General features: G+C 36.3%; 1 pseudogene; it reads right to left on the bottom strand.

The window, feature by feature from the left end:
* Window positions 1–22,750: 22,750 nt before the first annotated feature.
* Window positions 22,751–24,516, bottom strand: LOC144251171 (unconventional prefoldin RPB5 interactor 1 pseudogene; annotated as a pseudogene).
* Window positions 24,517–27,036: the final 2,520 nt, after the last annotated feature.

The following is a 27,036-nucleotide window of genomic DNA, read 5'->3' as shown; positions in this document are numbered from 1 at the left end:
TGATCTCAGACCCTCATGTGGGCTAGGCAAGTGTTCTACCACTGAGCTACGACCCCAGCCCCAAGTTATAAGTTCATTTTTAATTCTCATGTCACTTATGATCTTAATCATCCTCATTGTGCCCAGTTGGGTGTCCACCTTTCTTTTCCTTCCAGATATCTTATTGGCAGGTCATAGTCACACAAAAGGAATATGAAACCCAGACTTTGGGTATTATTCATGCTGGTTATACTCCTGTCTAAAACTCTAAAGAGTTCCCTTCATATCCCAGTGTGGATCTGTGGTTCTACAACCTCCGATTGAACTCAGAGGCTATTATAAAACTATTTACTAGAAAGTAATTCTCTTTCCCTATAAGAAATATTAAATTATGATTAACTATAGAAGGGGCTACATTGCCAAGTGGTAATTAAATGTTAGGCTCAGTACACCATAATATCAATAAATCTAAAAGTAATTTCTTCAGGTTTACTTCCCCAAAGTTTGTCATTGCTGTTATTGTTGTTTGTTTGTTTGTTTATTTTACTTTCATTTCTGTAGCTCTTAATCACAGAATGATTCACAAAACTATTCTGAGATGTGGTCTTTGACTAGACAGCTCTGAAATGAAACACAAGGGGTAACCAAGGTGAAAGTCAAGTCCAATAAGACTAAAAGTGAAAACAATGACTTTCATGTATATGGTCCCTAGGCATTGCTCTGTTTCTTAGATGTTAACCTCATTTAGTCCTCACAAGTCTTGAAGTTAGCTATAATTATTCTAGAAATCTTGTAGTCCCAAATTGTTTACCTAACTCATCCAGGGTCAGTAGGCTAGAATGTAATACCTTGATTCCAGCAAGGGTGAGTGGTCTCAAAGATGTTTACCTAATCAGAAAAGAGCATATTTATACAGATTATTTCTTATTTTGTATCTATTATTTTCTTGAGAGAATTTAGGCCATGCTATCATATCAAAGAAGGGCAAGGAACTCAACAATTTAAAATAAAATTTTATTTTTCACTTTTATTCCTATTGAGGGTTGATTGAGAGTTCTGCTTGACAATGTGCCAATTCTAGGTACCAGGCAAAATATCAAAATTGCAGGTCATTGGGGATGTGTATATCTCAAAGTCCTTTAAGTGTTAATAATGATTTTGAGCACTTTTTCATTAGTTATTTGGATATTCACTGTGTGGGATGCCCCTATCCACCTTTAATTCAGAGACCTTACTAAAGTCATATTTTAATATTTTTAGATATTATACTAAATGTATTTCTTATGACTTCTATGTGTAATAATTTATTTTCTCAGTGTAAAATATTTATTTTTATTTATTTGTTTTTTTTAAATATTTATTTCTTAGTTTTAGGTGAACACAATATTTTATTTTATATTTTTGTGGTGCTGAGGATTTAACCCAGTGCCTCGTGCATGCTAGGTGGTCATTACCACTGAACCACAATCCCAGCCCTTTATTTACTTGTTTTTACAAGGGATTGAACTCAGGGTTGCTTAACCATTGAGATACATCTCCAGCCCTTTTTATTTTTCACTTTGAGACAGGGTTTTGCAAAGTTGCTTATTGCCTTGCTAAATTGCTGAGGCTGGCCTCAAACTTGCAATTCTCCTGCCTCAACCTCCTGAGCAACCTGGATTACAGGTGTGCACCACCATACCCAGCTCATTGTAAAAGTTTTTGTGTAAATTAAGCCTCTCTTCATTTCATAAACACATACCTCATTGAAATTCCTCTCATCTATCATAACAGCCTAAATCTTATGAAATGCCAGCAGGTACATAGGGAAACAGAGTAGGAATAAAAATTGTCATAAATTCAAGAAACTTATTTTCTAAATTTGAGTTACTTTTCATTTATAATACATATTCACAATTACCAAAATATATCTAGATAGTACCATGTTTTCTTGATTCTTAATACAGTGGTATTGTTCAGATATTTCTTTGAATAATCTACAAATTACATAAAAATAAAAATTAATAAATATTGCATTGGAAATCTAGGGAGCTGAAAGAACAAAGTGCTAAGACAAAAGTGATCATGGCATCACTGGGTATCTCTTTCTTATGGAGAAGGAAACTACAGTTTGCTGAATATTTGACAGAACAGCTTATATTGCTTGGATTAACCTGCTAACAAAAATTATAAGAGCTGAAGAAAATCCAAGCCAAAGAAATGATAAAGGCAACACTGGAGAACCATTAGAACTGGCAAAAATTCGAAGGAATGCATTCTTTAAAGAGTAAGATTAAGATCCACATTTTTACAACTTTGCACTGAGGACACTTGATAGTTATACCATGCTAGGAGTAAATGCAATCCAAACAAAATAGGTTCTCTGCACAGAGGAGATATAAATAGGAGTTCAACAGAGAGCAGCTGCAAAGAATCAAAAGCCACATAGGAAAGAACAAAGAATCTGTATACGAATTTGTTGCTAGTCAGGGATGTCATCTGATATATTCAAATCTAAGATGCAAGAAGATTGGTAGAAGGCATAGCCTAGAAGACTAAATATGTAAGCATAGATTTTTGCATCTGTCTAGTGCTGGGAAGCAGATGGCTGTTCAAGATCCACAAATTTGGGGTGACTTAAAAAACTCAGACTTTTAGTTATGACATCAGAAGGACAAAGAATAAAATGATCTAATAGTATCTCTGCCTGTCAGAATAAAAACAACCACAACCTTTTCTTTTTGTTTTTTCAGAAATATAGCAGCACTTAGTTTCCTCAATTAAATTTTTTTAAAAATTTATCCTGATTTGTTCACAGTGATGACAGAATGCAATTCATTTCATATTTCACATATAGAACACAATTTTTCAAGACAGTCGTTGTACACAATGTATTTTACACCATTCATATCTTAATAGTTTCACACCATTCATGTCTTAATAGTTTCACACATACATATCTTAAGAGTTTCTCCAAAATTGTCTACACAACGTGGAAATTGATAAAAAAAAAATGCAAAGCCTGTTATATAACAGAAACAATTGAATGAGAACCAAGAAAAATAACAGACTATAAAAAGAGACCTTTGTGTGACTCACTTATTGGAGCTTTCAGATAGGAACTTTAAAATAACTATGATTAATATGTTCAATAAAACAGAAGATAAAAATTTTGATCAGAGGCCTGGAATTCAGAAAAAAGAGTAAAACTGTTCTATAAATGAAACATAAAATAATTGAAATTAAATTTTCAGTTGATGGGGTTAATAGCAGTATTGAAACCATGGGAAAGGATTTGTGTCTTGTTGTTCTTTTTTTTCCCCTGAATTACAATTTTAGCTTTCATTTAAGGAAGAATATAACATTTTCACCCTAAACACAAATACAACAGTAGTAAAATTTGTACATAATAGGTGGTCAATAAATATCAAGTGAGGGAATATGTTAATATACTCCATAAAAATCCCCCAATTTTATCAACATAAGTACTTCAACAACTCATATCTTACACATGGTATCTGTGTAACAAATTACTATACAAAATCCAGTATTTAAAAATATAACAACAATCTTTTTGTGCAAAATACATGATAGACTGAAATTTGAGTAAAGAAAAATGTTCTTTCATGCTGTGCTCCAAACCTCTTACTTGGGATACTTCTTTGAAAAAGGAATAGAATCTAATAACACAATTTGTAAGAAACTGAATTCTTCAGAGTTAGACATAGTAACAGTATCATAACGGGGCTGTCAGAAAAACCCATACTAAGGCAAGGTGATCGATTTTCTCTCAATAAATAAATGCAATTATTCCCTGCAAAAGCCTTCCATGGACAAGGTGTAGCTACAGCTCATAATATTCAATAAGTACTTAATGAGCACAGACTGTGTAATAGACCAAGAACCAGCAAACTTTTTCTGTAAAGAGCCAAATAGTAAATATTTAGGCTTTTCAGACCATATGGTCTCAATGGTAACTACTCAAGTCAGCTGTTGTACCCCAAAACCGCCACAGTCAATATATAAACAAATGAGCATGGCTAGGTTCCAATAAAACTGTCTTTATGCACACAGAAACCTGAATTTCCTGTAATTTTCACATGACACAAAGCATTCTATATTTTTATTTTTTTAAGGTGGACAAAATACTTTTATTTTATTTATTTATTTATTTATTTATTTATTTATTTATTTATTTTTATGTGGTACTGAGAATCAAACCCAGTGCCTCGTACATACCAGGCAGGCACTCCGACACTGAGCCACATCCGCAGCTTCAGTGTTCTTTTGATTTTGTTTTTCATTGAAAAATGTAAAAACCAGTCTTAACTTGCAGGCCATATCAAAATATATAATGGGCTGAATGTGGCCCATGGTTTGCCAACCCCTGAACTGAGAATGTAGTTCAGTGGCAGAGCACTTGCCTAGCATACATGAGGCCTTGGGTTAAATCCCCAGCACAGAAATTTTTCACTTACTGCATCCACAACCTGCTTTAGCCTTCTAAAACTCAAGACACAAATTTCTTATTCTTCATTTAACATAATCTTGAATATTAAATATTTAAAGTCAAATATCTTCTACAGCTCTGAGGGGCTCGCTGCACCTCTGGGTCAAGCCCCAGGCCCTGAGGTCTCTAGTGAGAACGGAGCAGCGAGTCTGTGCCACTTGCGATTCTGGGAGCCCCTCGCTGCCCTCCAAAGCCCTGCTGAGGGTCTGCGCCCAGGAATGGCGCGGAGCTGCACGGCCCGGCGGCTGGCGAGCGCAGCCCGCGGCGGTCCTGCAGTCAGCCACAGAGCAGGGCAGGCTCTAGCCCCTTCAGAGCCACGGGCGCCTTGCTCAGCCTCGAGGAGCACAGCCAGAAGTTGAGCGCCAGGGGGTTGGGAACTGGGGTGGGGCCGCCCGCCAGGGAGGCACGGGGTGGGGGGCGGAGGCAGCGGGAGGGATGCGCCTGAGGCCCCAGGCCCTGTGCTCCCTGCGCTTTCAGTTTGCTCTGCCTGGCAAGCGGCTTGCACATGGCGACTGAGCCAGCGGCGGCTGAAGCAGTGTGCTTAGCAACCCGCGTGGGGACAGATTCTCTAGCGCCTCAGCAGGGCTGGGGGCAGCGCACCCTTGCAGGCTGCCCGCAGCCCCGCCAGCTACTGGCCGGGTGGGGGAGGATTTGTGATTTGGAAGACAAATCTGAAGAAAATTTCCATACTGACACACAGAAAGAAGAAAGGATGCAACATGCAGACACACACACACACACACACACAAAAAAAAAAAAAAAAAAAAAAATTAAAATGAATGTGGGAGGTTGAAAAAAAAATTCTAATCAGAGTTTCAGATTAAAAGGAGAAAAAAATCGATGAACCAGAAGAATTATTAAAAAGAACTTGTGGAGAATTTTCTAAATATGTTGATACATCAACATGGGTTCATGATAGCGGAAGCAAAATAATCAAATACAAACTCACTTTTAGTCACATTCTATTTAAACTGCAGAAAATTTTAAAAAATATATATGAAAAAAATATAAAATCCGTCCCAGTAAATAAAAAAAAATCACCATTAGGGGAACAGCAATAAGAATATTGCTGACTTGACTAAGAGACTATGGAAGATAAGACAATAGTAGTGATATATTTAAAGTAATGAAAAAGAAAAACTCAACCTAGAATTTTATATCTTGCCAAAATATCCTTAAAAAATGAATGTAAACATTTTAGACCAACAAAATAAAAGCAAAACAAAAAGCCAAACCTTAGAGAATGCTGCAGAAAAGAAAAAAGAGCAGTCCAAAAGACCAATCTAAATAAATATTAATTATAGTACAGTGCATAAGTTAAAATGTATGTAAAGATAAACTGTGTTAAGATTATTGCAAAGAACGACTAAAATAGATTTGAACTATTATACATTTCTTGCATTATAAGGGAAGTATCTAATCACTTAAAATCAAAATTAAATATCTAAAACATTTAAAAATGTGTTTTAACAGGATCCGTGATTATAACATTGATCAGCTATAAAGAAGTTTAAACTTTTGCAAACACACAGAGACAGAATTATGTTTCATGAAGTGGCAAAATTTTTTTTTTTCATTTTATACATTTTGTTAAAAAAATTATGAGGCAAACACCCAAGGAGATATTTCACAAAACAAATTAGTATCTCAAATTAAGCCACCAAAGGATTGCTGGGAATGTACAAGATGCCCTTAACAATGGCAAAGATCAATTGATTCACAATTGAACAATTTCGAGTTTTTGAAGTTTCAGATAAATGTGCATGATATAAAACATTGTACAATTAACATTTTGTAAGAAAAAAACCACCTTAATACTTTAAAAAATGAATTGACATAATGTGACTTAAAATGATCTTTTAAAATAAATAAAATCAAATAAAATATTCTTTTATGGTATGCCACACAAGTTTTATCTTTTTAAGAAATCATTTTTACCAGTGGTTTATAAATTATATTAATCTCTATTTTTAAAAAATACCTTTGGTTTTGTTGACTGTATCTGTTATTGATGTATTTTTAATTTCCATTGATTATTCTCTTATCTCTATCAATCTTTCTTTGGCTTTGATCTATGCTGTTCTTTTGACTTCCTGAGAAAGAATAAATTACTGATTTTCAACCTTTTGATTTACCCAGTATATGTGTTATGGAACAAATCTCCCTTTAAAGACTACTTTGGCTATGTCTCACAAGTTTTGATGTAATGTTTTTTATTTGGTTAAAACTGTGTTATAATTTATTTTGTGCTTCACTCTTTGACCCATTGGTCTTTGATGTGTATAACAGTTAACAGTCAAAGATATGGGATTCCCCATTTATCTTCCAGTGTTGATTTCTAGCTTAATTCCAGTGTGGTCAGTGTGAAAGAAATCTTTATATGATTGAGTATGTGGATATACATTGAGAGTGAATTTTTGACCCAGAATATATTTTTATTTTGGAGGAAATAGTATATTATTCAATGGCTGGGTGAAGATATCTCTGAAAATCAGTTAGTTTCAGTCATTTAATATTGTCACAAAATATATCAACACTGTGCAACAGAATTATAATATAAGCTACATGTGAAATTTTAAAGTATCAGTGGCAATATTTAAAAAGATAAGACTGAAAAATGAATTGATTTAATAATATATTTTATTTGAAACAATTTACATAAAATGTTATCATTACTGCACTTATTCAACATTATATATAAACTATTCTGAATTATTTTCATAGTCTTCAAAGTCCAGAATGAATTTTATACTTTTAGTATACTTCAATATAATACTAAATTTTCATCTAAGTTATTTTATCTAAATTGATTTCATAAAATGTCACTTGAAAAAAGTATATTTGCATACCTAAGATGCTCAAAATATACCCATTCTATCATCAATGGACTGGAGGTTAGTTTCCATATCAAGATTATAAATATCGTTGTTAATGTCTAGGTGGATGTAATGACCTTTTTCCATGGGCAGACATTTGGTTTTGGGTTAGTCATATGTTGAGCTTTAGTATATGACCAGCTTTTTCAAAGATGATTGAAAATTTAGGCTCCCCAAAACAGCATGCAACAGTTACATTTTCTCTACATTCTTACCAACACTAGCATTTTCTCTTTTGTTTGAGTGGTACTTTGTATTTTTAATTTGGATTTTCCTGATAAGTAATCACATTTGTCACTTTTTCATATGCTTTTTTTCCCATTTGCATATATTTTGTGAGGTGTCTTTTCAAGTTCTCTCATTTTTTTTTAATTATGTTTTCTTTCTTTTTAATGGATATATTAGAGGACTTAATGTTTTGGATGTGCAAGTTTTGTTGTTTGTATTGCAAATACTTCTTTCCAGTCTGTGACTTGCCTTTTCAATTTCAAAGGGTATATTTTGATTATGAAAAGTTTTTAAATTTTAATAAAGTATCATCTTTCAATCATTAATTCTGTTGAATTAGGTTAAATGATTTAAAGCAATCTGAACTGGTACTATTCTTTGTGTAAAAGCTTATTTTTAAATTTAATTGTTTATCAAATGTGTTTAACACATTAAAAAGTGTACATATTTATCGAGTACCATGTGGTGAATAGTTAAATGTATATGTTGTGTAAATACAGATTAAATTTATTTAACATTTATAAAGTGCTTCAGATTTTTCTTTCTTATTTTGTAAGTTTTGTTGTGCTTTTCAAGGGGTGTTTCCATGTTTCCAAAGTTCTAGGCTGGTTCATAATCTTCATCTGTTTCCTATACTCAGAGAACTAGTGGCTTAAAGACTCAGAGCATGAGTGAAAACATTTGTGTCAGAACAACTTCCTAGCTGGACTTTTGTGGCTTCATCATTCAATCTCCTTAAAACTCAGTTTCTTAAAGTATAAAATTGCCTTTCATTTCATAGATTTATTGAGAAGTAGCACAACTTATACTCTGCACAGTGCCCGAAATGTGCCCAATGCCCAGTGAATATTAACTATTGCCACCTAACATGACAGTATGTACTTGGAGGAAAGGGGGATGAAGGTGAGGATATTCAGTAAGTGAAGCCAAGATTTCAGTTCAGGGGCCTCACATGTTGGCTTAGGGGTACCTTTCATGGATTTCACACATGGCACAGACCATGACCCTCTGTTAAAAATAAGGTCACAATCAGAGCTTAACTCTAATAAAGACTAGAATTTCTCAGTTGAAAATGCTCATTAGCAAAGCCTTCTTGGGGCTAACTTTGTAATTTCTTTTAAAACCACTTTATTGGGGAAGGGGGATACTATTAGGGATCAAACCCTAAAACTTCTGCATGCTAGGCAAGCAGTGTACCACTGAGCTACATCTCCAGCCTTTTTAATTTCATTTTGAGACAAGGTCCCACTAGTTTTATGTTATACTATGTAACATGTGTCCCAGAGCAGTACTTACTAGCTGTGTACCAGAAAAAATGTAATTACTGGCTGTGTACCATAGAAGACAAGTAACTTAGTTTATTTTTGCCTTAATTTCCCCATTTGTATAACATGGATTATAAGAGAACTGACTTCATAAGGTTGAGGGGAAATCCTTAGCATAGATTAAGGCTCACTAAATCTACCTGTCCCCAACATCATGGTTGTTCGTGTTGTCATTTGCATCTTGTGGTAGTAATGTCTCACCTTGCAATTGCTCTCCTCTGTGCCCCAATAGTCTGATCCTCAAGGTTGTGTTACCTGAGCTCCCCTGTCCTGTATTCATTTGGGTTTGGGCAAAGAAACTGAGGAACAGAGGGCAAAAGGAGAAAAATCAGGGCATTTTTTCCTCTTTGTCCTCTCTGGCGCTTCACTTTGGGTATGATTCATTCAGTTCATGTGATGTCAGCCTCTTCCTACTGCTCTGGCTCTTTCTGGTCCTCTTCAACAGAATAGTGGTAATGTTTCCACTGTGCTGGTGTCTGGGGAATCTTACCACTTGTTACTTTCTTGAATGTTGCCCATGTTACAATAAGTGATTTCTTAAATCAATTCTCATTGATTAAACTCTTCTAAATGGAACTGACCTCTTACAGAGAGTTTTATGAAAATAAAGGTACCTCTGCAGCAGCTGAATCCGTGGAAAATGGGCACAATTCATCAGTTTCCATCTTCATACTGTATTCAATTACATGCCTTCTAACCTGAGTCTGTCGGCTTTGATCCAGTTTGTGTGTGTATCACTTCCTTGAAGATGGGTCTCCCAGTGCTCCTAGTCCAATGGGTAGAGAGGCAGGATGGCCAACCATCCAGTGCTCTGTGCAAAATAGGAAAAGCATACACTCTGGACTGTCCAATTAGGAAAATGCATCATCTTTGGAGGATAAACGAGAAAAAGGCACCTGCTGGAGTGAACAAATTAGAGAAACATACTCTTCATAGTCTAGCCTAGCCAGAGCCCTGGCTTGGAAAATGGGAAGTGGGCATTTCAGTCCTCAATAGGGCCCCTTGGGTCAGCTGCTGCCTTTGAAATTTCATGTTCAGGAATCAAAAGGCAATATTTTGCTGCAAATAGTGGTCCTATTTCCCATATTGAAGAAAATAAAATGGAAACCTTATGGATTTTTAAATTACAATTTTACTTTTTTCTCCCCAATTCTACTTGATATTTTGGTTCATGCTACTGCTAATTTGATAAATATTATATAAAGTCTGTCACAAAAGTATGTTAAGTAACTTTAAATCCAACATAATATCTTGCTCTGCATTGCGCACCATGACTTCCTGTCATCCACAACCTGGATGTATTTTAAAATACTGGCATAATTGAATAATGTCAGACTCAATTTACTAATGGAGTTTTAAAAGATACATCCAAACACTTGAGAATACCTATATACATCATTGCTTATTTTAAATGGTAAAAAACAGCACAAATATGCTAATTTGTTTCACAGTTTTACAAATATTATGTATTGATTAAAGAAAATGGTTATATTAAGGTTAAAATATATTTTTTAGTGAATTTTTCTTCCAGATTTTTACACACAATACATTTGTTAAATATAATAAAAATATTATTATGGGTATGCCCAAATAGTTATTTAAGCATTTCTATTTTCACATTTATTTAGAATGTTAAAACTAAGCTAATACTCAGTAGCTGTTATGCTGAGACATACATATGTGTACATTCTTTTACTTATTTAATCCAGACAAGAAATAAAGTAAAAGCATATTATTTTCTGGATACCAATAATGTATTAACCCAAATCAATGTTTTAATTACAACATTTTAAATATTTTTCCATCTTCATAGACAGCAATTTAATTATGTACACTTAAATCTAAAGTATTATATATGTTCATGAGGATGTCTATTGACATGAAACAGGAATTCTTTTCTCATAATGGTTAAAGTTTAAATTTAGCTGGAAATTAAAGAGTCAGGACATGAGTAATCACATATGTTTATATTAAGGTGTTATATTGAGCAAATTAAATCACCATAATTTTTGAACTCTGGAAACATATAATACAAAAACGTGTGCTATTTATTCTTTGGTATAAACTCTTTTTGAGTTGGCTTTTTTTGCATTTTTTGTAACCTGTTAGAATATATGACACAGTTTTTAGACTGAAACTTTCACATTAATTTTGATAAATTTCTTTATAAATGCCATTTTAGGACATAAAATTTCAATTTACAAGTCAAGAAATTATATAAGAGTTGAATTTAGTTTTACAAACCTCTCTTTTGAGGAAATATAATAAGTAAAACTAAATCATTTTTAGTCAATTAAAAATGCATTGTGCCACAGATTCATCTTAATTTTCTCCAAAAAGTAGCTTTCTGGAAGCCCAGGCTGGAGTGCTATAGGAATGGTTAAATGTGAGGTAAAATGTGTCTACTGGATGGATGTTCTCATTAGCATTCCAGATTTTTAGGTATCAAGGAAACTATCACCAACTCAAAGCAAATTCTTTATCAGCAATGTGTCAGGCACCTGTAATTGCTTAATTGCAGCAGAGGAAACACTGCATGTATATCTGGAATTAGTTGGGAAAAATGAATCCACTTTATGTTTTCTGGTGTGAGTGTTTTAACATTGGAATTAGGTATTTATACCTGCTAGAAAAGTTTGGAAGTCAAAGTCATGGGAACTATCATCTGTTATCTCAGAATGAAGCCCTAAAAAAGTGATGCTGTCACAAAGTTGGTTGGGGAGCAGCTAGGATTCTTAGGAATTTCAGGCTACAACAACAAAATGAAGGCTATCAAGGAATACAGTGTAAATCCCATGAATGACCTGAAGCCTCAGAGAATGGTAGCCTCTTCTCTTCTGCCATCCAAGTCCTATTTGAGGGCATTTTAGAGCTAATCTTCAACCACACAGATAAATATTGTGGGGATTTTTTTTTTTTTTTGCTGTTTCAGGTGAGTATAGAACAGAGTGTTGGTGGTGTTGAGCTGAGAAAGTTCATCATACAGAGGAATGTTCCTCTTCTATTTAAGTGCACATTCAATAATGTTGTGCTTACAACACAGATATACAAATTTTACAAAACAGTATCCAGAGAAAATAATACTTTGTATTCTGGAATATATGAATCTTTCCTTAAATTGAAGAATTCAGTGGATAAATTTCTCCAATAACATAAAATGATAGATCCAAAGTTGTCCTATTTCAATAGTCACAGAAATGAAGGAACCAGACTCTATGCACAGAAAACAGTCTCATCTTAGAACATTTCAAATCACAGACAATAATGACTTCCAATTGGGGGCACATTTCTCTAGGATAAACTATAACAAAAATTTGGAATACTGGAGAAAAAGAGTGTAGTTTGAGGTAGTCTGTGCCAAGATGTTTGTTTCACATTGAAATTTCAATCACTTTAAAGAAGTTGTTACACATTTATTAATAAGAGACACAGGATATAAAGGTGGAGAGACAGTGATACAATGAGTTATGCTGCTTAACACCTCAAATTGCTTAGGATCAGACCTACTTGTGAATGGTTAACTCCCATCTGCCCTAGAAGGCTCCCCTGGATTCTTGCTGGTCAGGCAGGGAATTGGGGGCTTTACTGTCAGTTGCTGCAGTATGGGATAAGATAACATTCATTTCAGTGAGAAATGAAGCCTTGTGGGTGTGGTGCCAATAGAAGCTCATATTTTGGAGGACTCAAGGGACTTCATCTGCTTTTGCCTGTATCTCTTGGCAGGTTCACTTTTCTAGCCTCATACTCTCTAAACATAGTATGGACAAAGAATGGGATTTTTCTTACATTATTTTTTACTATTAAGGGGGTCAAAATAGGTGCTAAATAATGTTTAGGTATCACGCAAACCATCACCACCTCAGAGCAAATTCTTATCAGCAATGTTTTAGGTACCTATAATAGCTTAGAGCTGCAGCAGAGAAAACACTGCATGTATATCTGGAATTAGTTGGAAAACCTGAATCCTTCAACAATAGAGAAGGAATAATTGTGCAAACAAAGCTTTCTTCTTTTAAAGAGGTTTGCAGCATGAATAGGTCTAAGGTCTTTGTGTATATATTGGTCTTTTTATTTGTTGGGTCCTTTCAGGACCAACTCTCTCAATCACTTTTCTGTGTTGTCTCCTTCTGGTAATCAAAGCTTTATCCCCAAGGTCATAAAGTCTACACAGTCATGGGTTACATCTGATGGGCAGGGAACAGGTCAGAGAAGGAGACAGGGGAAGGAAGATCTGGTATCAGATGTTTGCCTGGTAGTGAGCATACGCATGTGCTTGCTAAAGGCAGCAAGAAATATAAATAGATGTCCCAGTCGATGGAAAGGAGAATGGTAGACAGGATAAAGCCATGGGTAATAGGTTATGGACTTGTGCTCTTTCTCATTTAAACATAAATAACTCCAGTATGTGTGATTTTATTAATTAAAGTCTGGTCTATAAATGAGCAAAGGAGATAAACTGCTGTGACAAAGTCACACAAAAACACAAGGATCTGCTCTAGTCTGAATCCTTGTGTCCTCCAAAATTCTTATATTGAAACAGAATGCTCAATTTGATAGTAGTGAGAGGCAGCCCCTTTAGGAGGATGGTTGAATCATAAGGGTAGAACCCTCATGGATGGGATTAGTATCTTTATACAGAGGCCCAAGGGAGCTCCTTGTTTTTTTTTTTTTTTTATCATGTTAAGGCTCAGCAAGAAGGCAATGCTAGGGCTGGGGATGTGGCTCAAGCGGTAGCATGCTCGCCTGGCATGCGTGCGGCCCGGGTTCGATCCTCAGCACCACATACCAACAAAAAGATGTGTCCGCCGAGAACTAAAAAAAAAATAAAAAATAAATATTAAAAATTCTCTCTCTCTCTCTCTCTCTCTCTCTCTCTCTCTCTCTCTCTCTCTCATTCTCTCTCCCCCTCTCTCACTCTCTCTTTAAAAAAAAAAAAAGATGGCAATGCTATGAGAAAACAGGCCCTCACCAGACACCAGGCCTTATGACACATGGACCTTGGACTACTTGACCTCTAAAACTGTGAGACATAAATTTCTGTAGTTTTTGAGTTACCCTGTTCACAGTATTTTGTTACAATAGTGCAGAGGAACCCAGATAGAATCATACAAGATTAAAGTTTATTACTTTTCATCTAACAGTGTAGAGGCAGGTAGGTAGTTCAGGATGGTGGGGGTGGCTCTGTCCAGGGTTCCAGGTTTCTTCTATCTTGCACTTCACTGTTCTTGGTGTGTGATCCTGTCTTTGCTGTCAAAGCTGCTCACACTATTATTTTGATGTTTACAGGAAGAAGAGAAGAAAGAAATGGAAGGCTAACAACTTACTTTGAAGAATGTGATAAGGAAGTTGAACATATCACTTCTTCTCACATATCACTGGTCAGAATCTAGTCATATAACCAGACTTAATTATAATGGGGACTGGAAACTGTGTTCTCCATCTAGATACACACATGTCCTTTCAAAACTGTGGTGGGCTAAGGTTTTTTTATTAAAATAAGAGAAACAGTGAAATGGAAGGGTAAAAATTGGAAACAAATTTTAAAAACATGGTAAAATAGTTTTATAGGTTTTTGTTGAACTGATATTATGAATGTTCCATATTCTATATTAAAATATAATGTATGTGACATGATGGGGGCAATGGCATGCCTGGTAATGCTAGATATTTGTGAAGCTGAAGCGGGAGGATTTCAAGTTCAAAGCCAATCTCTACAACTTAGTGAGATCCTGTCTCAAAATAAAAATGGCTGGGAGTGTGGCTCAGTGGTAAAGTGCACCTGAGTGCAATCCCTTGTATAAAAAAAATTACCATATCATGAACTTCTGTGCATTTTACTTACTTTTAGGTTTGTATACTAAATCCATGATAAAGTTTTAAATGAAGCTAAAGTTTAAATGAATTTGATTATTAGCATTGGGTTTATTTTACTTTAGCCTTATAAAAACAGTCAATGTTTTTAACCAATGCTCTACAGATTATACTGTAAATTCTTACAAGCTTTCCTTATTTTTATTAACATGTGTTTTAAAACTTGCCTTTGTCTTTTAATAGTTTTTATTTTGTCATCTAGTATTGATTTCAATGTAGCACAGCTAAGGGCAAGCAAACCTTTTCTTGCCAAATGAAACTTAAATAATCATCTGGAACTCCTTTAAAATAATATTTTTGGATCATAGTCTCCCACCAATAAGTAGTGAAAGAATTCATGGCTTTCTGGAAGTCATTTTTTATTTTTATAGGGAACAAATTCACTCTCATACTATAGAGAAGAGTGGGGGATTTGGAGTTCAACAAGAGATGGCTAGAGAAGTACTCTTTATATAGACTTGGCATATAAAATATTAAATAATCACGGAACATCTCCCCAAATATTACCGTGCTTTTAAAATATTCTGGAGAACTCAGCAAGTTTATAGAGTCTAGTGAGTTTGGAAAAAATTGATAGAGAGTATTGTTTATGAAAATGATGCTGAAGAGTATTTTTTTATTCAACAGTTTTTTATGCATTTATCCAGTGACGATATATTTGGAAATTCTGGAAACCCCTAAAGAACACCAGAGTGTTACAGAAGCAATACATGGTATCTGTCCATGATTTACATAAATAAAATCATTTCCTATTATTTGGCAATGCTATATCACTTATTTTCTTTCAAAAAAGAAATCTACTCTTCATGTTAATTTCAAGTATGCTTCTTCCTATTAAAACATTTGATATTAAATTAATTTAATTTTAATTAAATTCCCTCCTTTTATTCCAAAGCTTTTTAGACTGCAATTAATATTAGTAATTTATTCAATAAATTTAATATGATTTTTTTGACATCTAGAGGCCATCACTATTTAGCTTTCTCACTTTTAACTTTAATAAAACTTGTTTTAAATTCTTCTATTTTAACCAAAAATTAACTGGTTTTCATCCAAAGTTCAGGGTATTTCGTGCAAATTATAATGTCTGGAAATATCTTTTATTTATTGGAAAACTCAGAGAGTTGGGAAATTGTTTATTACATTTTTATTTTCTGGCGACTTGTAATTGAAAAGTTTATTTTAAAAGCCAGCCTCTTCCATCATTGCATAAGTTGATTATGTTTATATAATCTACATAAATTTAAATATTCTTTTCTTGTTTATAAGATAGTTTGATTATACCATGCAGTTAAGACAGTAGATTTAATTTTTTAAACATTAACCTGGAGCTTTTAATGTATGTTTTAAAATTAGAGTTTAAATTATTTTGTCAATTTTTCTATTAAAATAGAATTAAGCTAGTGCAACTTTAACTCATTCACCTAGATGAGTGAGAGTGATCAATTTTACTTCTCCAAAATCCTCTGCTGATTTTTACTAATTTTAAGTAGTAGAAACACTGAAGTTTGTTATTGTATATTGCTCTTTTCCCCCTAAATAAAATAAACCAACAGCTCTGTTCCAAATACTTTGGTTTTCTGAGTAAGTGGAAGCTGGGTAATATAGTGATGAAAGTAGCAAATGTGTCCATTTAGTTGGACAGGACTGTGGTGTGGGTGATATGTGCAGATGAGGAGCAAACAAAGGTGATCTTAATGTTCAATCAAATGGTGCAGAAATAAACAGCTTAATAGGACGTGATTGAATCAGGTTTTTTTTTGTTTTTTTTTTGTTTTGTTTTTTTACAAAATACATTTCAAGATATTGGGTTGTCTTTAGAAAAGGCGTAAACTTTCTCATGTGCATATACATGACCCTCCCTACAAAAAAGTAGTTTGTATCTAGATTTTAGTGACTGTACATTTGATTGGCTGTTTCTAGAAATGCATATTTGTCATATTTTTCAAACAGCACCTTAAGTAGGATTCACATAACAAGAGTACAAGGAACTTGGGTTTTCCTTAATGTTTGAGATGTTTTACACACTCTTTTTTTTATTGGTTGTTCAAAACATTACAAAGCTCTTGACATATCATATTTCATACAATAGATTCAACTGGGGATAGTAGAGGATTTGAAAGGTAGCAGAATACAACAGTTACTAATATGGCATTATGTAAAAATGTGGATGTGTAACTGATGTGATTCTGCAATCTGTTTTGGGGGTAAAAATGGGAGTTCATTACACACTCTTTTTGAAAATGAAAAAGTGGAGGTAATTTGGCAGTGTGGAAAATTATAAAACTGTCTTCCCCACACCATGCATTTTCTAAGGTTTACTCATTATAATTGTTGACCTTCTTTTTCTGAATCCACCTTTAACAGAAAGCTGTTAGACTGGCTTCAATAACAAGCAGCAGGCCCACTGGAGGCTGGAAGAATAGGGAGAGGGTCATGCATGGGCTGAGGCTGGGGCTGGGACCAAGGCTGGCTGGTGGGAAGCCTTCAGGAGAGCCCAGGCTGAGACTGCAATGACAGTGCCCTCCTGGGACTGGTTGAAGTGCCTAACTGTTGATGGGTCTGAGAGCATGTGGCTACATAGTGGAAAGCCTGTCTTCAACTCCTTCTCCTCCATCTCATGCCTTCCAAGGCTGGAGGAGGAATACACAGGGGAGATTTTCCTCAAGCTCATGGTGGATGGAAACTGGAAGAGTGAGTGGAAAAAGGAAGAGTATTTATGGAGCTCTCTACCTACTAAGAGACTGACCGGGGGAGAGGGCACCTATATTTGCATCTTTTCTCTCTAGTGATTGAGAACTGAAGGTTCAATCCGATCCCACTGAGCACTGTTGATTGATTGTATACACACACATACACACACACACACACACACACACACGTCATGGGAGAAGGGAGACTCTGTCTTTAGCTGTCAGACTCAGTACTGGAGGTGATATTGATGTGTTAGTGTGTGTGGTGGTTACTTTTTTTCTTTTTCCTTTCCCTTTCTTCCTTTTCTTCACTCCCCCACCCCACCTCTCCTAGAGGCTACACAATGGCAATCTTCTCTCAGTAAGATGAATCCTTTGCTTTCTGTAGATCCACCCATACTCATAATGTTCAAGTTAAAGGCTATGGTTTTCCCTTTGGGGACCTTTTGTGTATTACTGCTCTCTCTGATTAGTGTTGTTCTTAGTTGGGATTTCTTTGCCTTTTTGTTTGGCTTCATACTGAAAAAGGATTCTCCCCACCCCAACATTTTGTTAATAATCCAGTGGTGATTAACTGGGGATAAATAATTCACCCTGGCATAGAAAAAACAATCACTTAGAAGTCTCAAAGAAATATACCACATGAGGGAAAAACAAAACTGGGAGAAGATCTGGAATATTATCATTTTTCCTAAGGTATAAACCAGTGTGCCTCTTCAGGAGAAATGATTTCAAATTATTATTATTAAACCACAAGGATCTGTTTTCTCAGGGTGTATAAGCTGCTGGACTGCTTTTCTCCCAAATCAATGTGGATTCTTTGGAAAATTTTCAGCAGAGGAATGCATATGCTGCAGTGTCTTAGTAGAAAGAGTCTTAATAAAAACAAGAACCCAACTTGTAAACAAAATATGCATTATGTTATGTTTTTTCTCATAATAACCTGTCTGTTGCTAATTGAGCTATATCTGCAGTTCTGCACTGCAGGAAGGCAGGGATACATACAAGGAATCAGGACAGTGATGCATATAGAGGTACTGCAAGTATAAACAAGTAGCAGCTGGAACCACATCTGTGAACCAAAGACCATTATCAGCTGTGACACAATCCATCACAAGGAGGGCAGAGGAAACTTCTTTTTTCTCAAATGTATTTGGTCGCCTATGCTTGGTCAAATATTGAAGGGCTATGGTTTAAGGTTGTGTCCAAGGTTGGCAGGAGCTAAAGCGGCAAGCTCTCCTGTATTTATGCTGCAGGTTCAGGGACATTGCGCTACATTTTCTGATTAGCTCGCACAATAGTCGCCACCGGGATCACCTTTACCAATGTAAGAGAGGCCCCCTCCCTTGCAGGCCCATCAGTCCCATCCTTCCTCCCCTGTGTAGCTCTTGGTGCCCATGTATTATAACTCAGTCCCTCTCTCTGCTTCTGACACATCCTACCACTGGGAATACTTGAGCAGGGCTTATGCCTGAAGGGAACCCCAGGCAGAGAAGATAAGCCCAGGCCCTCTATAATATATCATTTAAATCTCCTTTAGAAATCATTGTCAAATCCTGCGTCTGGGTCCCACAGGGGATAAGCGGAGTAGAGTCCCACTTTAAATCTCCTGGTGATCATGCGCTGGGATTCTAAAGGGCTCCAACAGGGAAACTTGCAGTACATTTTGTAAGAAATGCAAATGCAGGTGACTTGGGGAGTAGGCTCCCAGGTGTTCACTTCCCTGCCTCTCTGTCTGAAGCCTCTGGAGGAGCACAGGTTGTGGGGCAGCAACCAAGGGTGGCCAGGCAGGCAGGCTGCATGGTGGGAGCCATTAGGGCAAGGAGACTGGGTGCGCCTTTCCCGGAAGAGCGCCTTTCTGCAGCCAGGATTGTGGAGAGTCCCCTACTGGGTTCAGGATGGGGAAAGACCTAGGCCCTATGTTTGTGTCTGGAACTGTGTGGGGAGGAGGAGGCAGGACCTGCCATCCTGTAGTGGCAGCACAGGCCCTGGATGCTCTGGAAGTAGATCATGGAACTCTTCCACTACCCTGACACCCCAAGCTCAGCCAGGGGCCGCGCTGGTACCCTGGACCCACTTGGCTGGGCAGAAAGTTGCTGCCCGCTCCCAGCCTCTGAACTTTGCAAATGCATCTTACCTGGGATGGCACACTCTGAGGAGGCTGCCACTCGGGAGCCCAGGAGGAAACCAAGGTGTGGGTGGGCGGGGAGGGAGGCAGTGGGTGTGGAGGCTGAGTACCCTTTAAGGCTACCACTTCTGCAGCAAGAGGGAAACAGAACTTTTAGAAGGTCCAAGAGGGACAAAGCTCATGTGCTCAGGCTTAAGAGGTTGCCCAAAGCTAAGGTGCTGTGGTGTTAGTGGAGATTTTGAGACCTGCCTTTGCCTGCCAGGCATGCTCTGTGGTGCAGCATATTTATGTCTCTGTCCTGGAACTTTGGTCCTTGTGCTACAGCTCTATCCCCTGTCTAACAACCCTCCCACCTCCACCCTTATGCCCTTCTTTAGCCTAACTTCTCAGCCTTTAGAAGTTCTGTAATAGTATTGCCACCCTGAGAATTTCCCAGAGGAAAAGCACTGTTCACCTCTCCATGTGCATTGCTATTTCAGCTAGGAGGTGTCCCCCAACCTCCAGCACTCTAGGGACACTTGTTAATGCTTGGTTCCAGCAAAACCAATCCACATCTGCAAAACTGTTTCACAGGACTTCTCAAAGTGGGGCAGGCCCAGGGCTGCAGTTGGGAGGGGAGGGGCTCCTGCTTCACACCTTAAGGATCCTAGTTTCTGAAGCTTTCTCATGTTCTTCTGTAAAAGATTTAGCTGTCTTCCCAGAAAGTACTTCCTTTGTAAAAGCATTATTGTTTAGATTTGGTCACTTGTCTAAGGACCTTGAAGTTAGTCCTTCCATAGTACCTGAGAGTGGGAAATAATTCCCTAAGAGCAGTGTTTCTTTGTAGGCCTTTCTGTTTCTTTTGTACATGATTTTATGAAAACACTAATTTCCCCCTACACACTTTTTTATTACACTCCCCCCACCCAACCCACTTCCATCTCTCTGCAATAAACCCCACTCCCCTTCCTTCTCAGGCATTTTGGGAAGTGTAAAAAATGATAGCTTATTTTTAGAGCAATTTAATTTGCAGCTTATGAATACTAATGCACTTTTATATGACGTGATGGGTTAACTCAGCTGTGCCTTACAACATCACCAATCTGGTAGTTTCATATTAGATTGCCAGTAATTTGAGGTCCAACATGGGGGTAGGATTTTGTGCATGAGTCAGTGGCAAGGAGGTTAGGCATGAAAATGATGTCCTATAACTAGTTCTGCTAAGTACTTAAAAACATACCACAAACTTGTGGCTCTGAGTTTTTCTTTTTCTGAGCTCAGTCTTTTTTTCTGCCATGTAACTGCAATGGAACAGGCGGGGCTTGGTAGTACCAATCTGCACTTTCTATTTCATGTTTGTTTTTGTACACTTCAGCTCTGCTTTTGTCTTTCACTAAGCTGTTTCAGGCACCAAAGTTACTCAAGGCATCTGGTATACCACTGTTAGTCACTTAGACATGCATTGTTTTTTTAATGCTACTTACTTTATACTATTGCTGTCATGGAATTTTAAAGTAAAAAAAAAATATGGAGATAGGAAAATAGAATGAGTAATCGCTTTTTACTCAGCTTGCTTTCTCATTCTGGGTTCTGTAGAATAGGGTGAACCACAAATGGACTACAGCTTCTGCATTTCTATACACTAAATATGTGGCAAATGAAGACAAAAAATTCAGACTGGATGCTATAAGACCAAACAGGTTTGGCTTTGGGAGTGGGGATCACTTAAAAAGCAATTGGGAAGGAAAGGGAGAGCTCCTTTGTGAGTGGTTTGCACTATTTGGTTTAGGAGCAGGATTAACTGAAACAAAAACTGTTTTTATCTACAAAACATACAGCTGATCAGAACTGAATATAGGACAAATTTTCTACATTTTTAGGTGATCTTTCAAAATCAGTTCTCTTTTCTAATTTATCCTTTAATTACTTGGGATTCAAGCTAACCCCTTTATCATTAAAATATTTATTCATAAAACTTTTTACAGTTGTGCTGTTCTAGTTACAAATAGCTTCTACTTTTCTAGGACATGATTTCACCTTGGTTAAGCAAGAATTCATTAAAGAAGCTATAAATAACCTTTAAATATTTAGCCATGAATAGAAGGTGAACTGGCATTGATGGCTTGTTTATTACTAATGCAGAATGCTTCTTAAAAGCTACATTTTAGCATACATCAAGCTAATTATTAACACTTGCAGTATAATTTTCAATGTTAGACTAAATTTCTCTTTAAGAAATTTTACTACAATGTAACAAAGTAACTATGTTATATGGTTATTTAGTAGTCATAAAGAAGGCCTAAAGAATGAAAATGTTGGAAAGATTAAAACCTAAGAAAAATTTTATTTGAAAAATTAATTCATTCATTTTTTTAAAACATCTAAACAAACTTTTCTTTTCTCCCAAAGGTAATCTCAGTGAAAATTATATAGAAGAGGGAGAAGTAGTTCCTATGGAATTGCAAGAATTCAAGAATCTGTTGTGTGGTATATACACATATGAATCAAAGACATTTCCATATTCAGTTCTAAATTATAAAGTTTGCAACATTTTACAAAGTTTCATAAAATTTTTAATTGAAAAGAAATGCTTTACAAAATATCATTCTTCCAGTCAAAGAAACTTTCCCAAGGGGTACGTGTAGCTTTCTGTCTGAAAGATTACAGTATGACATTCAAAGGAAAGAGGTTTTGATGTATTTGTTTGTTTGTTTTTCTTTCTTTCTTTTAAAATGCCACCTAGCTTACAAAACCTATGAGGAAAGTAGATTTTTTTAAAGTGCCTTTAAAATGCAAAAGCAAGTAATATAATTGTTGAAGCATTTGATATCTTAAAATATTCTTTTAAATGGTCCATATGGTACACACAATATCATAGCTGGTGCAAAACTGCTTGTATTTAGTTTAAAACACAAAAGCAATGGGTACAAACTGTGTTCTTTGAAAAAAAAATCAAAATTGTAAGGCCAACTTAGTAGTAAGAGAATTAACAATACAAGCTGAATATTACTGTATTCCAACATTTACTTTGATTTTTGTAATATCACTGATAAGAATAAGACAGCTTGCTACCAAACTAATTCAAAACACCTTATTTCAAATTACATGTAACATATTTTGCTTATACATTCTAAAAATTCACAACTAGGTTTTAGGATGTAAACTCCCATTTCCTAGTTTTTCTATTGAAATATGGCAGCTTTGAACTTTGAAACCCTTTTGGCAGTTTCTTCTGATACTTCTGACAGAAATTCTTTTTGTTCCAGAATGGTTAGTAGTACAGGATGAGCAATGACTGGGTGTAGTGTTAAAGAGGATAAAAATTCTTTTTCTATTACAGTTCCAGAAAAAGCCTCAGGTGCTCCTGATAATGGCAAAAGTTTGTTGCCGCAGTCTGGCTTGGCACAAATGAGCCACTCAAGCAGGAACAAACTTTATTTCCAAACTCTCCAAAACACCACCCATGCGGCCTTCCCCAGGGACACACTACTCACCAATTGGAAATCCCTCCTCCAGCACTACCCAACCAATGAGAACTCCCCAGGAATCCCGGGAGAACTCCAAAGCAGCCCCAGACCCTGAGGCTGACAGCAGGGGTCTAATATACAATTGAATACACAGCTTAACATAAACCATCTTCATCTCAATGGCTTGCTGGCATCACCTCTCAACCCCTCCATTCTGGCAAAAATGCCATGCGTCATTCTGACTAGGCTATGCCTCTCAGCAGTTTATCTTGATGATTTTCTTGTTGTGGTTCTTCTTCTAAAACGCTTTCACTGGTGTCACTGCAATTGACTCCTTCACAGCTAATACTCCTCAAAACTCCCTCCTATCAACAAATGCAGCATCACTACTTTCACTGATATCACTATAAACACTACTTTCTCTGCTTTGAGACTTCATAATAGATTTACAAGGAACATATTCTCCATTCACAACATCAAGAAAGACTCTGTAAATGTCAGCAGGAGTCCTGATTGTAGGCAGCTCTTGAGCATAATGACCACTCTTCCAGAGTTGTTCTTTAAGTTTGACTTCTTCTTTCTTTTCACTGAATTTAAAGTGGTATTTTTTCCAGTATTTATTCAAACCCTCTTAGGTTCAACAATATAAGGAAAATATATTTTTTGGTACAGAATTATCTCCAATCCTTGAAGCATTATGGTCATTTTCATTATCACCATCATGACTGTTGTCTTCATCATCTTCTTCATTACTCTGACAAAAACTTGAACCATTTACTGAAAAGTTCAACTGACTCTTGTCCATTGGATTGTTCTGAATGTGTAACATCCTAATGATAACTACTGGGGGTAAGGGAGTTTGTTTCTTCATGTATCACATTCACATTTTTGTTTTGATCTTCCTTCTCCACTTCAGAAGAGGCTGTGTCTTCTCTATTTGCAGTCACAGTATCCGGCTTACTATCAAATTCACCCAGCAATTCCTCTTGCCTCTCTAGTTCTTCAAGTTGAGCCCACAGTTTCTTATCAGCAAGCAAATCCTCAGATTTTACTTCATTTGCAAAATTTGCTTCAAAAATATTTGAAGTTTTTGTTTGGAATGAGGTTTTTGAGCAATTTGTTGTTTGGCTTTAAACTCAAAGTCACATTTAATTTCAACAATATCCCCTGCAGCATCACTCACTTTCTGCAAATCTTCTGTGAATTTAACTCTGGATTCAAAATTTTCCATCACTTTTTTTTAAACCATCTATTGTTTTTCTTATATCTTTTCCTGTTCCTCACAGAGCCACCCCACCTCCGGGGCACACAACAGCACCAAGGCCAAGGCGGAAATGTGTGTCACAAACTTCGACTCATTTCAGAGTCAGACGGGGCCTCCGTGAATGGGGCACCGGTTTATGGTGGCGGCCTGGCCAGCTGCTGCCCAGAGTCCTCCTGCTTGCCTCCATGCACTGCGCACCCGCTGCTGAGGAGGCCATGCTTGTCTTCACCGCTGTCGCGGGGGCCGCTGCTTGCGTCTGTGCTGCAAGCTCTAGGCTTCTCGCTCTCGCCGCCGCCGCAGGCTCAGAGCAGCAGGCCCACAGCCAGGCTGACTCTTAGGTGGCAGAGCCCAGTCAAATGTCCCGTGGTGGCTGAGCCTCCTCCGCGCTTCTCCTCTGCTTTTCTTTTCTGCAAAAGTTGAATGCATAGTTCTTTTCTGTTTTGCAATCCTGGCTCTTAAGATGGTCACTGGGATCCTCCTTGTGGTTCATTTTGTTCTTGAGGGAACAGCACCTAGAGGACATATTTTCATTTCTCTCTCTCTCTCTCTCTCTCTCTCTCTCTCTCTCTCTCTTATAATATCACTCTCTTTATGGAAATTATAATTAATTCTATATTCATTTAGTGAGAAATAGTATATTAATTATATGGCATTTTCCCAACAGTCAACTTAGTATATTCCTCCATTTATCCTTGAGTCACCCCCCCATCATTTCATTCTTTCCAAGTTTTAAAAACACTCATCTGAAAACTTAAGCGTGCTCTGCTCTTCCAAACACTACACCATGTGTTTCTCTTCCTCCTTTTGAAGCCACTTTAGAAGGTGGTGGTGCTGGGCCACCATAGGTTCAGATACCTGGAGTTTGTGTCAAGGACAGAAAAGTTTGGCAGAAGCCATGGCTTTGGGCAGAGAACTATATCATCATTTATTTTCTGCAAAGCCTTAAGCTAGCCATTTGCCAGTAATGCAACCACCACTCTTTGAAACATAGTAAATCCTCTCCTGACTTTATACTGAGGAACTGAGGAAACTTAATGGCAAGTCAGAAACTTTGAAACATTTCTAGGTTAAAAATCAAGTCATCAGTTTTAGGAGCATTGCCATGGATAAACAATTCATTTGTCTTGACTTCAAATCTGAAAATTCTTAGGAATGGAGAAAATGATTTACAATAAAGATAACTCACAACTATTTTTAGTGATTCTTTACAATTCTTTTCTCAATAGCATGTGGTTTTGTACAAAATAATTTCTTCTGTTTGAGGAGTCAAGCAGTGCATTACAAGCTAAGTTCTCAGATTAACTATGTAGAACTGGCAAGAAGAAAAGGAAGTGTGAACTTCATTGAATTTACATATGTGAGTTTATGCATCGCTTTTTTAGGTATCAATGAATGCAGTTGTAATTAAAATGCCCTCTCCCCCCCTGCCCCAACATCCCTCTGCACAGAGTGGCTCACTGAAGTATGTGTAACCTTTTTGGTAATACTCTCTTAGCATAGCTTGAGAGGGATTTTTGTCTCTATTCTTTCCACTTCCTGTGTGCAGCAAATGGTGTACTGTTTTTGTACTCTAATACATAAGAAAGGTGAAAAAAGAGGGCTTAAATACTAAAATAAAAACAATACCCCTTAATTATAATATTTTTTGAAACAGTCACTTAAAATCTGCAACTCATTTTCTTAAGTTATATTACTATTGTGCAACAGGTGTTGTAATTGTTAAGCAAAGAAATTAAACCCTCAGTAGTCACTATTCTTCTTCAACTTTCTTTGAGGCAGATTAAAATCATGAACCCAGTATGCTTGAATATTCTCCATGCTCTTAAATTATTTGTTTTCTGGGAATTTATATTTTTATTAACTTAATTATTTTTTTCCATTACATTAAAAATATTATCCCACTAATGGCAATTAAGGAAATAAAATTTCTTATATCTCAGACATATAATAACAGATATGAAATAGAGCTAATACTTTAAAATATTTCTTTATTTATCTGATACATAAGAGCATATAAATTATACAATTTATGAGATTCCATGTGAAGCTTTTATGCACGTATACATGTATAACGATATAGGAAATATTTTTGTGGAATGATATTAAATGAGAAATATATTAAAGATGCAGTAACAGATTTTATGTAAGGTATCATAGTCTGTTTTCTGTTGCTATAACAATACCTGAGACCAGGTAATTTCTAATGACTAAAGGTTGATTTAGTTCCTTGTTCTGAAGGCTGGTAAGTCCAAGAACCTGGTGCTGGCATTTGCTTGGTATCTGGGGAGGGGCTACTTGCTACATTGTAACATGGTGGAGGCATCATATAAAGAGGCAGAGTACATGTGCCAGATAGATAACTGGTCCATGAGTACACATTTAACTTTCTAGATTTTTAAAAGAATATTGCTCTTTTGCATTAACAAAAGTGTTCTAATTGTTTTGAAGCCTATATAATTATACCTATGCTCTAAGTAAGTAATAAACATAATTAATTTTTAGAGAATGTTTTCTGTGTGCTAGGCACTCTACTGACTTACCTGATTTAGCCCTCAAAACCATAGGTAGGAATTTCTATTATATTTCTGTTAAAGCTTATGAAGCCCAAATGTGAAAAGGTTAAGGAAATTTCCTGAGACCCTCCAGCCAGTAATTGAAGGATCTGGGTATATGACCAAGGGATCTTACTCCAGAATGTATTCCACAGCATTATGTGAAAGTGATCCATAATTTGTTT

Source organism: Urocitellus parryii, chromosome Y, assembly GCF_045843805.1.
Source record: "Urocitellus parryii isolate mUroPar1 chromosome Y, mUroPar1.hap1, whole genome shotgun sequence".
NCBI classification, from domain to species: Eukaryota; Metazoa; Chordata; class Mammalia; order Rodentia; family Sciuridae; genus Urocitellus; species Urocitellus parryii.
Note: the sequence above shows the minus strand (reverse complement) of the source record. Positions and strands in the feature narration are given on the sequence as shown.